General features: G+C 51.8%; 2 protein-coding genes across 4 annotated transcripts in view; both read left to right on the forward strand.

Annotated features, from left to right (window-relative positions):
• LOC128943996 (septin-4-like) overlaps window positions 1–15,456 on the forward strand; it is a 208,906-nt gene that overhangs the window by 171,833 nt on the left and 21,617 nt on the right. The gene's annotated exons all lie outside the window — the stretch shown is intronic.
• The window catches only part of CALN1 (calneuron 1), a 171,594-nt gene that overhangs the window by 1,980 nt on the left and 154,158 nt on the right, over window positions 1–15,456 (forward strand). The window contains exon 1 of one of the 2 annotated variants that reach the window (XM_054287056.1): window positions 652–814. The exons of the other annotated variant lie outside the window; for it this stretch is intronic. The gene's annotated coding sequence lies outside the window, so the exon portion shown is untranslated. Of the gene's footprint in view, window positions 1–651; window positions 815–15,456 lie in introns of those variants that run through there. 2 annotated transcript variants of the gene reach the window in all.

Here is a 15,456-nt window from a genome sequence, read left to right on the forward strand (position 1 = left end):
TGCCAGGACAGAGGTAAATCCATGGCACAGCTCTGTGCTGAACTCATGGACTGCGGGGCAGCACAGGCAGAGGGATGCTGGGCACCCCAGGGCTTTGGGATCGTTGGTTTTCCCCGTTTTCCTCAGCATTTCCCACCCCTTGGTAGTGCTTTAGCCATCTGTGACTTTGGCGACATTAGGAAGGAGTTTGTCCCCTGTGAGGAGAGGTGGGATAATGGCTCCATTGTTCCCAGCTCCAGGGGAAGAAAATGACCTGGCAAGGAAACCTGAAAGTGCCTGAAAGTTAGGAAGCCCTGTTCCCGTGGTCTGAGCGGGGCTGCAGGCGAGCTCTTCTCGGGAGAGGCCCCTGGAACGTGTTCCCTCCATCCTGCAGAGCTGGAGAACACCGAGCAGGGCTTGCAAACCACCAAAAAATACAAGCAGCGTGTTGAGAGATGAACAAAATGTGCATCTTTTTTCAGCAAAGCAGCTCAAGCACACGGAGGGTGGGGAGTAATTATTTATAGTGCCATCAGCAGAAATAATAGAATGAATTGAAGGGCTGAAAAGTTTTGCTGACTCTCAGGGAATGCGTCCTGGCACGGACGGATCATTGCCGGGCCCAGCCCTTCGTATCTCCAGCGCTCCCCAGAGCAGCCTGGAGACACAGCAGAGCCTGGGATCCAGGGAGCTGCTCCCAGTGGGAGGATGGAGCTTCCCTGGCAGCTCCCAGCTCCCTGCAGAGCCCCCCGTGCTGCCCGAGCCCGGATCCGTGTCCCGCTGGATGCCTGAGCGCGGGAGGAGCAGCGCTGCCAGGCAAGGGCTGCGTGCCCAGGTTTGGCTTTTCCATTTCTTTCTGGGAACACTGAGGTTAACAGGGGAGGTGAGGGGATGTTTTTGAGGTCAGCAGTTAGTGTGTGATCCGGTGTTTTGTGCTCTGTAATTGAACTCAGAGTGCAGGGTTTGTCGCTCCTGAACGCAGGAGCTGGGAGGGTTGGCAGGCACGGACAGGGAATTGCTCACCTGGAATTTATTGCTCATGTTAAAGGTGATCTGCACCAGGGTTTGTTTTCTAAAGGGAGATAATTGAATTTGAACTCCTCTTTGTGGGGATGAAAAGGCCTCGTTGGCATTTTGCCCTCTTTTCTTCACCCAGGAATGGTGAGGAGTGCCAAGCTTGTCCCTCCCCATCTGGGCAGATGTTGGAGGTGGCCCTGAGGCTGATGCAGGTGGGAAGGGTGAATTTAAACCCTGACTGAGCAGCATGTCCTGAGCAAGTGTGGCGGAGTCCCCAGCATTCCCCAGGGACAGGCTGGACTCCATGGGACAGGTTCTGAGCAGCCCCAGAGCCCTTTCCTTCCCCAAGCTCCCTGATAGCACCACCAGGGACCATCTGAGGTGGGCACAAAGGGCTGAGCTGAAAGGTCCCACCAGGCCTTTTGCTCCATCTTGCCCTGCCTGTCCATCTCCAAGCAGCTGAGATTTTCCTGCTCCAAACTAGAGCTGAATTTCTGAGAAAGAGGCAGAAAAATAATGCTATTTTTATTGTTGGCAATAACCTTTCCTACCTCCTTGACTGTAGAGTGGAAAGAGCCCAGGCACAGAAGGCAGAGCTCTCATTTCTGCTTTCCCTTTGCCAGTCACCTTTAAACAAAAGGAACCCAGCAGGGTGTCTGGAGCAGGAAGGGACCAATATGGATCTGGCGGAGATAAAACCTAAATTTACTACTTGGAGCTGCTAGAATCTAATAGATTCTTCTATTTAGAGCAAGGGATGTTTGTCAAGCCCATTCTCTATCACTGGCAGGGTATTGCAGTTGGAATTAGTCTGATAAATTAAAAGCAGCCTAGAGAAGTCTGAAGTGGTAAAAACTCAGCATATGAGTGAAATTGCACAGTTATTGAGGGAAATGCTTGAGGTACAGACACCAGCACTGCCAGGGGATGGCAGGATCCAGACATGGACCTGCAGGGATGGATCATCCTGATCATGGTCATCTGCTGTGCTCATCCTTTCAGAGCAGGTTCATCCACCTCACGCTCTGCTCTTGTCTTCTTTGCTGTTTTTACCCTTTTTTTTCCCCTCCTGCAGGACATGTTTTAGCCTTTTGAGCAGAAGCCACTCCCAGTGCATTAAGCCCCCACTTGAATGGAAGGAGGTGAGAGGCTGCCCAGACAATGCAAACCTTGTGTTCCATGGTCACCCAGAGGCTGCCAGAAACCCATGTCTGCTGGAGGCTGTTCTTTAAATAGAGTTACATCATGTCAGGAGCTCTGGGGACCCTTGAGAGCAGAGTTTCAGGAAAGTCTTGTACAGATGTTGCCCAGTTTGATGAAGGTTTCACCCTTTAAATCCTCTGCTGCTCAGAACTGACTGACTCTGGTTTACTCCTGGCTCTGGCCAAAGCCTGGACTCCAGTCTGAGACCTGCCCAAGTGCTCTGGGAGCCTCAGGCACTGTTTCAAAGTGGATTAATAAACCCTCAGGAGCTGCTGATGCTTCACTGGGAGCTGGCAGGGAGGCTGATTTTGGAAAGGTTTCACCTGGAGGCTCCACTGCAGGAGCAAAGGCAGGAAGGGGCTGGCACCCCCAGCGCTGCAAATGGAACAGGAATCTATTCAGAGTGTGCTTTGATTTTTGCTGCCTCATAAATCCACTGTGGCAAAGCAGCCTACAGAGCTGGGAAGGGATTAACTGGGGAAGAGGGAAGGTCTCCCAGGGGTTAAGCACAAGAAAGCTGCTGGTTCTCAAGAGCAAGGAGCTGCTGTGGAGCTGCTGCTGGAGTGGAGGAGTCACCGGCCTGGCTGCCCCGAGGATGTTTGTGCCTTGTAATGATCGGCAACCCCCCTGGCAGCTCAGCTGGCTCCAGGCCTGGGGCTGTGCAGGAGACAGCAGGAGAGTGCCACAGAATCCTGGAATGCTGGGCCAGGCTGGGTGGGGGCGCAGAGGGTCCCTGGTGGCACCTCCGTGCTCAGGCAGGGCCATCCCAGAGCACAGGGCACAGCATTGTGTGCACAGGGCTCTGCAGGATCCCCAATGCTGAGGGAGACTCCAGCCCCTCCCTGGGCAGCCTGCTCAGGGCTGGGCACTGCCCAGGGCACAAGTTGTGCCTCCTGGGCAGGGGCAGTGCTGGGCTCAGGCCCTGCCCGTGGCTCTGGTGCCGCTGCTGGGCCTGGAGCAGAGCCTGGGCCCTGCTCTGCCCCTCCCTGCACACAGGGACAGCCAGGCCTGAGGGCCCCTCTCAGCTGGGGCTCCTCTCCAGCCTGAGCAGCCCCAGCTCCCTCAGCCTTTGCTGGGCACAGAGATGCTCCAGGCCCTCCTCATCCTCACAGCCTGAGCTGGCCCCGCTCCAGGAGCTGCTGTCCCTGCTGTGCTGAGGATCCAGAGCTGGACACAGCACCCAGAGCTGCCCCTAGGGCTGGGCAGGGGGGAAGGATCCCTCCCTGACCCTCTGGCAAAGTGTCACCATGGGCAGGGATCCACTGTCAATGGTGGCTCCTGGGAAGGGCAAAGTTCCTCTATCCTGGTAATGGACAGGAGGCTTTTATGAGGTGTGGCTTTCACACATGTTAACTGCTGTCACAGTGGTGCTGTGACAGTGCCAAGCAGTTCTTGTTGGGTAGCACTGTCTCTTGGCACCTCGGTCCATGCAGAGCTTAGGTTGGTTTGGTAAATTCCCCTCAATGAGTTCACATGCAAAATCCCATTTTCTGGAACAAAAGGTGCAGATCCCAGAGCTGTTGTAATGCAAATAACACCAGTGGGATTAATCCCAAAAAAAACCCAGAGAAAAGCCTGAGGGGGCAGGACCCCGTCCAGCTGCACCCTTGCACAGCACCAAGTCCCACTGCCCCCAGCCCATGGAGCCCACAGCTGTTCCTGATGAATGCTCAGTGGAAAGGAGATCAGGCAGTTTGGACAGTCCATAAAACAAGCTGGAAGAGTGGATGGATTCTTTTCTGCATGAGGTTGTGCCAGGGACTGAAGGTGCAGTTTTGTCCTGTGACCTGATTGTGGGGTATTTGGTAAATATCCTGTTCCCTCTGTGGGGTATTTGGTGAATATCCTGTTCCCTCCTGGGGTGGAAGCTGTAAAAGAGGCTTGCTCTGGGATACAAGAAGGAGATGGAGCTGTGGAAAATGCTGTCCTTGCTCTTTGCAGCCCAGCTGAACAGTGTGGAAGGATGGATGATGAGGTAATAAGGGTTTATTATTCCTGTTCTGGCACTAAAGACAAGGGGGCTCCACCTGTGGTCTCATTTAATGCTTGAGAAAACCACTGCAGCTCCAGAGACTGGGAGCTGCCAGAGGCACCAGGAAACCCTGGTTCCTTTGGGAACACTGACCCTATTTCAGCTGTGTGCTCTGCACAACCCAGCAGAGCCGGCTCTGGATCCCCCAGGCTGCTCCAGGCTCAGGTGCCAAAGTGTCAGAGCCACTGCTGGGGACAGTGAGGGTGTCCCTGCATGGGCAGGGGGGAATGGGATGGATCCCAACCCAAACCACTCTGGGATCCATGAGAAGCCCTGGCAGATGCTTGTCTGGGGGTGCAGGCTGGGTGAGAGGAGCTGCTGTGTCCGTGGACAGGGGACAGGACTGCCTGAGGCCTCAATCCGTCCTTATGAACGGGTTTCGTGATGGTTCGTGGATTTGATCTCAGGGTGTAAAAACCCGACATGACACAGGGGGTTTGCAATGATAATCACAACAAATGCACCTTTATTGAATGACCACAGCAAAATGCAATAGAGGGTCAAGGGAGAGAAAAGATAGAGAAAGAGAGAAAAAAGAGGGGGGGGGGGTATAGCTACCAAACATAGAGACGAAGTCCTTTGGTTCACTCCAGTCGAGGATCCGCCTGTTATGTTGGGGTGATCTCAAAATCTCAAGCTAACTCAGAGGTTTTTATTATGATAATTCTATTGGAAATTGTGTGTGGGGGGGGGAAACAGATACAATAAGGAATAGATGTAACAGATAGTCCGTGTTCTCTGCAGTAAATGAGAGCCATTGTTTTCGTGTTCCATCGGTCACAACCTGCAGGCAAACATCTCGCTTTGGTCAGCTTGCCTCCCCCACACACCTGCCCCGGGCTGGGGGTTTCAGTCCCAGTCCTTGATGGAGAGGCTCCTTACAGCTCAGTCTGTCTGTCACAGTGGGTGTAAAACAGGTGAGGGTCTCTGTGGGAGACCACCTGAAACTCAGGAGAAGTCCAGCCAGGGGAGGGGTGGGACAGCTCCCAAGGCTGTTGTTGCACAAAGGGCACGGCGCCCCTTGTTCTTCTCATTGGGCTCAGTGTAGCACACAGCAAACACACCTGTGAGCAATAGCTTAGCACTGTGCTCTCAGGTCTCAGGGCCTTGTGGTGTGTGACTTTCTCCTACAGGGAAGACAGGAGGGTCTTCTTTTCAGTGGTCCTCAAATGATGATTGTGAGGCAGATGAGGAAAATTCGGACAGACTCTCACAGGGGCACAGGGGGATCCTGGTGCCACCCACAGCACTGGGACATCCTTGTGCTGCTGCTGTGGCTCAGCAGCTCTGGGAGCCTGGAGGCCAAAGCAGAGGGGATTGCCTGGATTGACAGTCTGGCTTTTGAGGGCAGGGAAGGGTGACCATGGGAGCTGCAGGCACAAGGGGCAGGAAGGGAAGGAGAGGGGGAGGCTGGGAAGGTTCCCTGATCTTTCCCAGAGATTCCAGAGAAGCTTTGCAGTGGGGTTGTAAGGAAACACAAGGTTCCCCATGGCCCTGTCCTTGTCCTGAACATCGTCCCCTGTGGGGACCCCCTTTGTGTGTTCTCGTGTGCCTTTGGAGAGAAAACACCAAAATAAGGTTTGTTTATAAAATTAATGACAGGGTGAGAGGGGGAGGTGTGAGGGGGTCCTGGCACCCCCTGGTGCTGAGCTCCAGCCCCAGGCAGGGCTGCAGAGCAGTGTGGGATGGGGAGCATCCTTTGCACAGGGGTTTGTACAGCACAGCATGCTCTGCTCCAACAGCAGAGCCCAGAACTCCCTGTGGGACCTGGAGAAAGTGTGCCAGGTGCCTTCCCTCCTCCCTCCCTGCCACCCCTCAGGCCACTACCCAAGGCAAGCTCATCAAAATCCCTTCAAGCTATTTGGTTTTGGTGGTGCCATGCCTGAGATTCACCCTAAAGGGTTTGAAAGAACAGATTAGCTCAGTTTAAGAGCTTGAGTTATGAACAGAACCTGCTCTGTGCAAAGCACAGGGTGACCAGTGATGATTCACTGGGCTTCTTCCTGACCATTAGTTAAACACTTTATGTCCCAACTGTGATCCACAGAAAATTGTTGGAACATGTCTTGCAGCTCTCAGTGTCCAGCAGCTCCAGGAGGAAATATTTGCTTTTCTGGCAGTAGGAAAAAAGCCACAGAGCCTGAGGGCATTGGTATTGGGGCTCCATCCTTGGGATTCTCTCTCTAGTGAGGACAAGTTCCCCTCTCACCTCATCTCCTGAAGAAGGACAAGTGCAGCCCATTCCTCCTCCAGCTCCCCAGCTCCTCTCAACCCCTGCTGAAAACTTCCTGAGCTGAAGGCTGTCTGTCACTCTCAATGCATTATTTCATTCCTCTTTTGAGCACTTAATGTCTTCCAGGAAAAATTCAACAACATAATTGGGCACTATTTGCAAAAACACTTCCTCTGCCTTTTTCTTTTTGTGAAACCATTTCTTGGTAATTTCCTTGTGTATCTCTTGGGTCTGGTGCTGTGAGAAACAGCAAGTGTTTGTTCTCTGTTGCCTTTGCTCCGTGATGTTGAGGATGTGATAAAACTCTGGTTTAAATAAGTGTTTCCTACATCCCTTTCAAGCATCTCTTTGCCAGACTGAAGGGCCCTGACTTGTCAATCTATTTCTGTGCAGAATTCTCTCTCTGCCTCTGTCCAAGCTCCTTTCCCCTTCTCACCCTTCCTCATTCTGTTATCTCCCTTCCTGAGCTGTCTGAGCAGGAATTTGTTCATGCTGCAGGTGCCCAGACAGCAGCACAGCTCAGTTTGCTCTGTTTCTCTGACAGAAATCTCTCACATTGCATTTTCCTGTGGCTCTTTCCAAAGCAGCCTCCACATCCCCCCAGTGACTCCTTCCTGGCCAGCAGAGCTCAGCATTTGGTAGGGAGACCATGGGGTCTTTTCTCCTGAGCAGGATTGGGCACTGAAATTCAGCTCTTTAGACCTCAGACGTTGGATTTTGTAAGATTTCTGTGCAGCTGTTGCAGCAGTTCAGGGTTTGCTGATCCTGCTCCACTCTGTGCCATTAAGGGAAGCTGTCACTGCACTCACACAGATCCAGTCCCCAGGCAACTTCCCAGGCACTGAGTGGGTCTATTTTACAGGGCTCTCTGGGGCTGCACTGGGAAGTGGATCCATGATGAAAACTGACTGTTCATCTTTGTTTCTGCCTCCTTTCCCCATCTCCTCGGGGATGAAAAGGAATGCAAACAATTCCCTGGCCCTTTCAGCCTCTCCTGAGCTGCGCTGGGTGCTCACCCATCCTCCTCACCCCTGCCAGAATTCCTTCCCCTCCTGCTTCTGACCAGGCTGTGGTGTCCCCTATTCAGAGAGTTGTTGTTCAGGCCCCTTTTTGGTGTCCCCCTGCTCCTGTCTGAGCAGTTTGTCACACCCAGGGGTCTCTTTCCTCCCTGGATACACTTTGAGCCTTTTAATTCCCCTGCTCTGCTGGGTTGCTGCACAACCTTTTTTCCTTTTACCTCTGGTTGGTTTGGCAGTCTGTGATTATTCCAGGTTTGCAAAAGAGAGTTTAAAGCAGTTATTTTAATCTTTTAACTTCTCCTTTTTTATTTCTATTCGAACAGATTCTCAATTTTTAATGTGTTATATAATTTTTAATTATATAACAATCAGTATATTCTGTGTTTCTACATTTATACCTTTTTATTATTAATATAAAATGTAGGTATTTACCACAATACATACATATATATACACACATATATATACTATATACATATAAATATATACTATATACATATAAATACATACTATATATATATATATAGTCAGGTGTGAACATAACTCCTATTATAATATAATTGTAATATATTATATTTGTAATATATATAAAATTGTAATATATTATATATGTACTATATTTTGTAACACACATATAATATATATTATAATTATAATATAATTATAATATAATATGTATTGTGGTAAATACATACCTTTTATATTAATTATAAGGTATAATAATTATTAAAATTATATTAATTATAAAATATAATAATATATGCTCCAGCCCCTCAAGGTCTTTCCTGCAGTGAGGGACTCAGGACTGACCCCAGATTTGAGTTTTGGCCCCACCAATATTGAGTGAAGTCATAATTAACCATCACCACTCATCCATTTCAAGCCCCTTTCATTTTGAAGTCACTCCTGCATTTCTGTGACAGTGGTCAAATGAGAGGTGGCAGGACTATTCAAGCAGGCCTAAATTAAGTAATAATTGAAATGTCTGAAGGAAAATGAGAATGGTTGTCGGGGTCAGCCTTCAATATGTTTTGCTAGCAGCTTGCAGAAGAATTCTGATGAAAATTGCAGTGCTGTATGAGCCATGATTGGCTTTTATTTTAAAGTAAATAAGTAGAACAGGAGAAAAAGGGGAGGACACATGAGAGCACAGTTAATAAGATGTATAATCAGATTAAAACTTTTGCACAGTGATATTGCATGAGGTAAAGCTGTAGAGTTTAAATACAGAATAGATTTTGTTTACCAAAACCCCAGAATGTTTGAAAGCACATTGGACTAATTTATACGTCCCATGCTTTATAGAGATTTATTTAATTTGGGAAATGAGGCCCCTTTTGATAAGCAATAGCTCAAAGTTCTGCTGAAGAACAACAGCAGCATAGAAAAAGTTATTTTAGAAATCTCAAGAGCTGCCAGGCAAGTCCTGGTTTAGAAAAACATGTAAATTCAAGTGCAGTGACTTCAGCCACTGGCACAGAGCACACACTGAGGTGCAGAGACTCTGTCCTTTTTTCTTACAAATCCTTACACTTGCTTTCCTGAGCCAGGAAACGGAGTTCCTGATTTCCTCAGGAGCACCAAGAGCTGTGAGCTGTAACAGCCCTGGGCCACTGGAATCACCTGGCACTGGTGCTTTGGGCAGGGTGGGCATTGGGCACAGGTCACACCTGATGGGCCTGGGGCTCTGTCCAGCCTCAGAGATCCCATAAATGTGGCTCTGTAGCACAGGGCCACTTCCAGAGGAGCACCCTGAGCTGCCAGCACAGCTGACAAGGGTTTAGGCATTCACCAGCTGGATCCCAGTGCTCCCCATGTTTCCAAAGGCTGGGATCAAGCCTTGGTGCTGTCAGAGCCCTGGGGGCAGTGACCCTGTCCTGGGGCCACCAGTGCCACCAGGGAGGGACTGTCCTGCTCTGCTCTGGGCTGGGCCAGCCTCTTCTCAAATGCTGGGTGAAGTTTGGGGCTCCACAACATAGGAAAGCCACGAATCCATTAGGAAAGCCATGAATCCATTAGGACGCTTCCAAAGGAGGCCATGAAGAAAGAGAGTGGCCTTGAGGGGAAGAGGAGCAGCTGAGGGCACTGGAATGTTCAGCTGGAGGAGACTGAGGGGAGATTCATTACGCTTCCATCCTCCTCATGAGGGGCAGAGGAGGGGCAGACACTGATCTCTGCTCTGTGGGGCAGGACTCAGGGAACAGCTGGAGCTGGGTTAGAGCAGGTTTATGTTGGATTTTGGGAAAGGTTCTTCCCCCAGAGGGTGCTGGCACTGCCCAAGGAATGGGCACAGCCTTGGGGTTGCCAGAGCTCCAGGAGCTCCAGGGATGCCCAGGCTGGGATTATTGGGGTCTGTGCAGGGCCAGGGGCTGGACTGGATGATCCCTGTGGGTCCATCTGAATGTCCAGCTCAGGACATTCCATGATTCTGTGATGCCCTGAGTGTCCTCACCAGGGTCCCACCCACACCCTGCCCATGGAACCCATTCCAGCCCAGGTGTTTCATTCCCTGCAGGTACCTTTGTTCCCACCCTGTCTCCTGGCTGCACCTCCATTGCAGCTTTGTTTGCATCTGCTCCTGATTGAGCTTTTTGGGTAGAGTGGATGGAATTTCTTCCTTTTCCCCTGAGTGTCTCCAGCACTCAGCTCTGCTCACAGAGTTCATAGCCTGCAGGACCCTTGGGGAGAGCTCTCCCTGCTCTGGGGCCAGCCCTGGGCACTGCTTTGGTCATTCCCACCATGGAGCACATCCCCTCTGTCCCTCCTGAGCCCACACTCCAGGCTGGGTCAGTGCCACCATGAGGAGCAGCAGTGTGGGCTGGGGGAGTTTGGCTTCCCTGCTGGGATTCCAGGAGCTGCTGCTGCAGCCAGGAGCAGGGTGTTGAGGGGGGATGGAAGAGGCTTCCTTGGCTGCCTGAGCACATCCATGCCCCTCATACTGCCCTGCTTGAGTTTCAGCACCTCTGGGCATCTCTGAGAGCCCAAAGTGTGGTTTGCACCTCCTCTGGCCCTGAGGCTGCAGCTCTGAGTCAGGGCAGCTCTGGCACTCCACAGAGCAGCTTTGCCATTCCACAGAGCAATTCTGCCATTCCAGAGCAGCTCTGCCATTCCAGAGCAGCTCTGCCATTCCACAGAGCAGCTCTGCCATTCCAAGGCAGCTCTGCCACTCCAGGGCAGCTCTGCCACTCCTCAGGGAAGTTCTGCCATTCCTCAGGGCAGCTCTGCCATTCCACAACAGCTCTGCCATTCTAGAGCAGGTCTGCCATTCCAGAGCAGGTCTGCCATTCCTCAGGGCAGCTCTGCCATTCCTCAGGGCAGCTCTGCCATTCCAGAGCAGCTCTCTGCCATTCCACAGGGAAGTTCTACCATTCCACAGAGCAGTTCTGCCATTCCACAGAGCATTTCTGCCATTCCAGAGCAGCTCTGCCATGCCTCAGAGCAGCTCTGTGCCATTCCAGGGCAGTTCTTCCATTCCAGATCAGCTCTGCAATTCCCTAGGGCAGCTCTGTGCCGTTCCTGGGCAGCTCTGCCATTCCAGACCAGCTCTTTGCCATTCCTCAGAGCAGCTCTGTGCCATTCCTCAGGGCAACTCTGCCATTCCAGAGGGGTTCTCTGCCATTCCAGAGGGTTCTCTGCCATTCCAGGGCAGCTCTGTGCCATTCCAGGGCAGCTCTGTGCCATTCCAGGGCAGTTCTGCCATTCCACAGGGCATCTCTCTGCCATTCCATACCAGCTCTGTGCCATTCCATACCAGCTCTGTGCCATTCCACACTGATTTCCTGCCATCCAGCCTGGCCATCCTCACAAGCACCTGCTGGAGCCTGGCTTAGAGCCAGACCTGCCTGCTTGGACCTGAACCCTGTTCCTCTTTCCTTCTCCTGCCTCATTCCTGGCTGGGGATCTGAGGACAGGAGCCTCCTGCTCTGCACAAATGCTGCTTCCATCCTCCCAGCAGAAGCATTTCCAGGGAATTTGCTGCAGCACACGGCAATTATGTGACGGAAGTTGGGTGAACGGGAGCAGCAATAATTTGCAAGTTCTGCCAACAAAATCTCATTCATTTTTGTTGTTGTTTTTTCCTTCCCCGTACCTTGGCAAGACTCTTTCCTGTTTTTCTTTCATTCCATGGCAAATGCACAATAGGAACAGGAGGTCAATCACTGGGAATTGTCAATTTATAATTTTTCTGACGTTGCCAGTTGCTTTTTCTAAAGACTGTGAGCAGTGTTTGAAGCCCTTGTTGGGTAACAGACTTAATTGGATGATTTCTACATTTCCAAGAGCTTTAGGTACTCAGAACAACCCTTCTCTAATATCCTGTGGCTCTGTATTTGTGCTAATAAACTGAATTGTTTAAGTCAAATTGACCCCAGAACTGCCACCCTGCAGCTTTTGGGAGCAGGATATGTAGGCAAAAAATAGCAGCTGGAATGGAAGAATCTATCAAAGAATCCCAGGATGTCCAAAATAGTATTTTTGTCCAAATTCTTCCAGCAAAGCTAAGAGGATCAGGGCAGGTACAGGGGAAGGAATAAGAAATGATTGTTACAGATCCAGGAGGTCAGATAAGCATGGCTTGGTGAACAGGGAAAATATGCCTGGAAAAGTAAAAATGAGTGAACTTCCAGCTGGGTGAGGATGAAAAAAGGTGGCTACAGGGAGGGGAAAAAAAGAAAATTTGAGTCAAATTCTGCTGAAGTTGACAGCTCTTTTCCTCTGCCAAAACGGTCCTTTCTGGTTTAGGTCAGGAAGCAGTTTGGGAGCAGCAGAAGCAGTTTGGGAGCAGCAGAAGCAGTTTGGGAGCAGTGGAAGCAGTTTGGGAGCAGTAGAAGCAGTTTGGGGGCAGTAGAAGGAGTTTGGGGGCAGTAGAAGCAGTTTGGGAGCAGTAGAAGCAGTTTGGGGGCAGTAGAAGGAGTTTGGGGGCAGTAGAAGGAGTTTGGGAGCAGCAGGAGCAGTTTGGGAGCAGCAGGAGCAGTTTGGATTTGGTGATTTCAGATTTAAAGGAATTGTTCACTTTTTTTTTTTGTTTTTTTTTGTTTTTTTTTTTTTGTTTACCAGATCATTTTAGTTTGCATGAGAAGCTCTCCAGTGGGGAGAGTGGAGAGCTGAGCCCATCCCTGGGCTGGGAACAGCCAGGGCAGCAGGGTCTGGAGATTGCTGGATAATCCCCAGTGCCAGCCCAGCCCCAGGCTCTGTCCATGCTGCCCTTGCAGCTCTCCCAGGCACAGTCTGTGGTTCCTGAGCACATGGAAATCACAGTTTGCAGTGCCGAGGCTCAGCCTTGGTGCAGCAGGAGGCAGAGGCCGGGATGTGGTGCCTGGAGGCAGCTCCTGCTGAAGGCAGCCCTGAGCCAAGGCTTATCCCTGGAGTCACCTCCAGCTCCAGCCTGGCTTTGGGGGGATTGGTTTGCCCTGTGTGAATCACTGACATCACTGGACACGCAGAACCCCCAATTTCCTGCCTGTTTGTCCCCTGGGATGAGCTGGGTGAGCCCTGCCCTGCCCTGGGGGTGTTCAGGCATTCCTGGAGCTGGAGCAGCTCCTGGGCTGGGAGCTCTCCCTGCTGTGCCCAGCCCCTGCCTGACCCTCGGGCACGGTGCCCTCTGCCCACTGCCACCCAGAGTGCCCAGAGCTGCCCAGAGCCTCCTCCTCCTCCTCCCTGCAGGCTCCAGTGGCTTCAATCCCTCTGGGCAGATCTTCCTGGCTCTTATGGACTGCCAGCAAATGAGGAGCTTCTCCCCAGCCCCCATCGTTCATCAGCTTTGGGTTTTCTGTGCTGGATTAAAGCCACAGAGGGATTTGGGACTGAATCAAGATGAACCTTGGGTTCTGCTAAGACCATCAGAGAGTGAGGAGATCACTTGTACGATCCATGAATGTATCCCTGCATGGGCTGGAGGTGGCTGAGTGTCCCAGACATCTTTTATGGAAAATCCTTTCCTTAGGATTTTTCCTCCTGAGAAAGGAGGCCTTAGGAACAAAATGTAAACAATGATTATCTGCTGCTGTGGAATGCAACAGGTGCATCTGGGATTGATCTCATGTGGTTGTTTCCAATTAATGGCTAATCATAGCCCAGCTGGCTCAGACATAGGGCCTGAACCACAAACCTTTGTTGTCATTCTTTGCTATTCTATTCTTAGCCAGCCTTCTGATGAAATTCTTTCTTCTTTTAGTATAGTTTTAATGTAATATATATCATAAAATAATAAATCAGCCTTCTGAAACATGGAGTCAGATCCTCATCTTCTCCCTCATCCTGAGACCCCTGTGAACACTGTCACAGCTGAGGGCTTTGCCTCTCCTTTGCCTGGTGTGAGCTGTGTTTGTGTGTCTCAGGAACATCCTGTACACGTCTGTGTCCCAGCTACAGCCCCACCTTTACCTATTGCCCAGCCCAGATCTCACCTGGAAACAGCAGGAGCATCCAAGGCACCATTCCAGGGTGGAGAGGAGTGCTCATGGAGCTGCCCTTCATCCCCACAGCAACAGAGCCACCACAACCTTCCCACTGCTGTCCAGGTGCCAAGGCCTTCCCTCAGCCTGCTCCCCAAGTGAGAGGGCAGCTCAGGCATTCAGGATTGAATCCTGCCATGGAAGTGCCTGCAAGCCCTGTTGGACATCTGGGAAGTGACTGAGTGACCTGTGAAAGGAATTGTTTTGGGACGAAGGGAACAATGATCCACTGTCTCCCTCCCCTCCTCTCTGCACTTTCTGTCACACCTGTGCCCCTCTCCACCGTCCTCAGCCTCTCCTGGAAAGAAAAACGAGCTGTGAAGGGAAGGAGGCTCGGGGGGATGTGGGAGTGCAGCTGTGTGAGTGAGCATCAGCCCCGGCCGCGGCAGGGGGAGCCCTGAGCCCCGGGCAGCCCTGCCCGTACCTGCTCGCAGCTCCCAGCCCTGCTCCAGGGGTGAAGTCTGGAGCAGCTGTTCATTTCCATCTCAGCTGTGGGCTTTGGGCTATTAATAAGCCTGGAAAATAACCACATGTTCCCTGAATTATGTAACAGATGTTAAACTCCCCGAGATGAAGAGGTGTCAGCCTGATGGAAGAAGTGATGTGAGGACCCTTCTTTTCCCTTGGAGCTGGGTTCTTCTCTTCTGAGCTGAACTGATTACCAGAGAAAAGAAAGCAGGGTTAGGAGGAGCCCCACCTTGCTCCATGCCCGTGTTTGTCCCCTCCTGGCTGTCCCCAGCAGCACATTTGGGGTGACAAGTGTCACCAAACGGGGCTGAGATCGTGAGTCACTGTCAGGCTGGCTCCAAGCAGAGAGGGAAGCAGGGCCAGGAGCTCCAGTGCCGGGCCAGCGAGGGGCTGGGCGGAAATTGTCTTCCCAATTAACCCTTTCAGGGACACCGAGGTGTTCACAGCCTCACTGGGTGCTGGGAGACAGGCTGGAGGTGAGGATGGAGGGGGTGTCTTAGGGAGGGGGTTAAAAAGGGTCTCGTTCGGTCTTCTCTTTCATAATTTTTATTTTTAGGGCTGTTGTTCCTGATATTTTTCTCTTCCAGAGTGAGCCCTCCTGGGGAAAAGTTCTCAGCAGTTCAGGGTGGTGTTTATCCACGATGGAGCTCTTCCTAAAATCCCTGCCTGGGCACTTGGCATAAAGATGGAGGCCACACCTAGAGGATGAGGCACCTCCAGCCCCGTGTCCTGTTCTGGGCTGCTCCAAGGAAGACCCTGAGGGGCCGGAGGTGTCCAGGGAAGGGAATGGAGCTGGGAAGGGTCTGGAGCCCCAGGAGCAGCTGAGGGAGCTGGGCAGGGGCTCAGCCTGGAGCAAAGGAGGCTCAGGGGGCCCTTGTTGCTCTGCACAGCTCCTGACAGGCGGGCACAGCCGGGGGGGTCGGGCTGTGCTCCAGGGAACAGGGACAGGAGCAGAGGGAACGGCCTCAGGCTGGGCCAGGGCAGCTCAGGGGGGACAGCAGCAGGAATTTCCCCATGGAAAGGGGGCTCAGCACTGCCAGGGGCTGCCCA

This window comes from Melozone crissalis, unplaced genomic scaffold (assembly GCF_028551555.1).
Source record: "Melozone crissalis strain CALT ecotype California unplaced genomic scaffold, PUWL_Pcris_2 ptg000057l_1, whole genome shotgun sequence".
NCBI classification, from domain to species: Eukaryota; Metazoa; Chordata; class Aves; order Passeriformes; family Passerellidae; genus Melozone; species Melozone crissalis.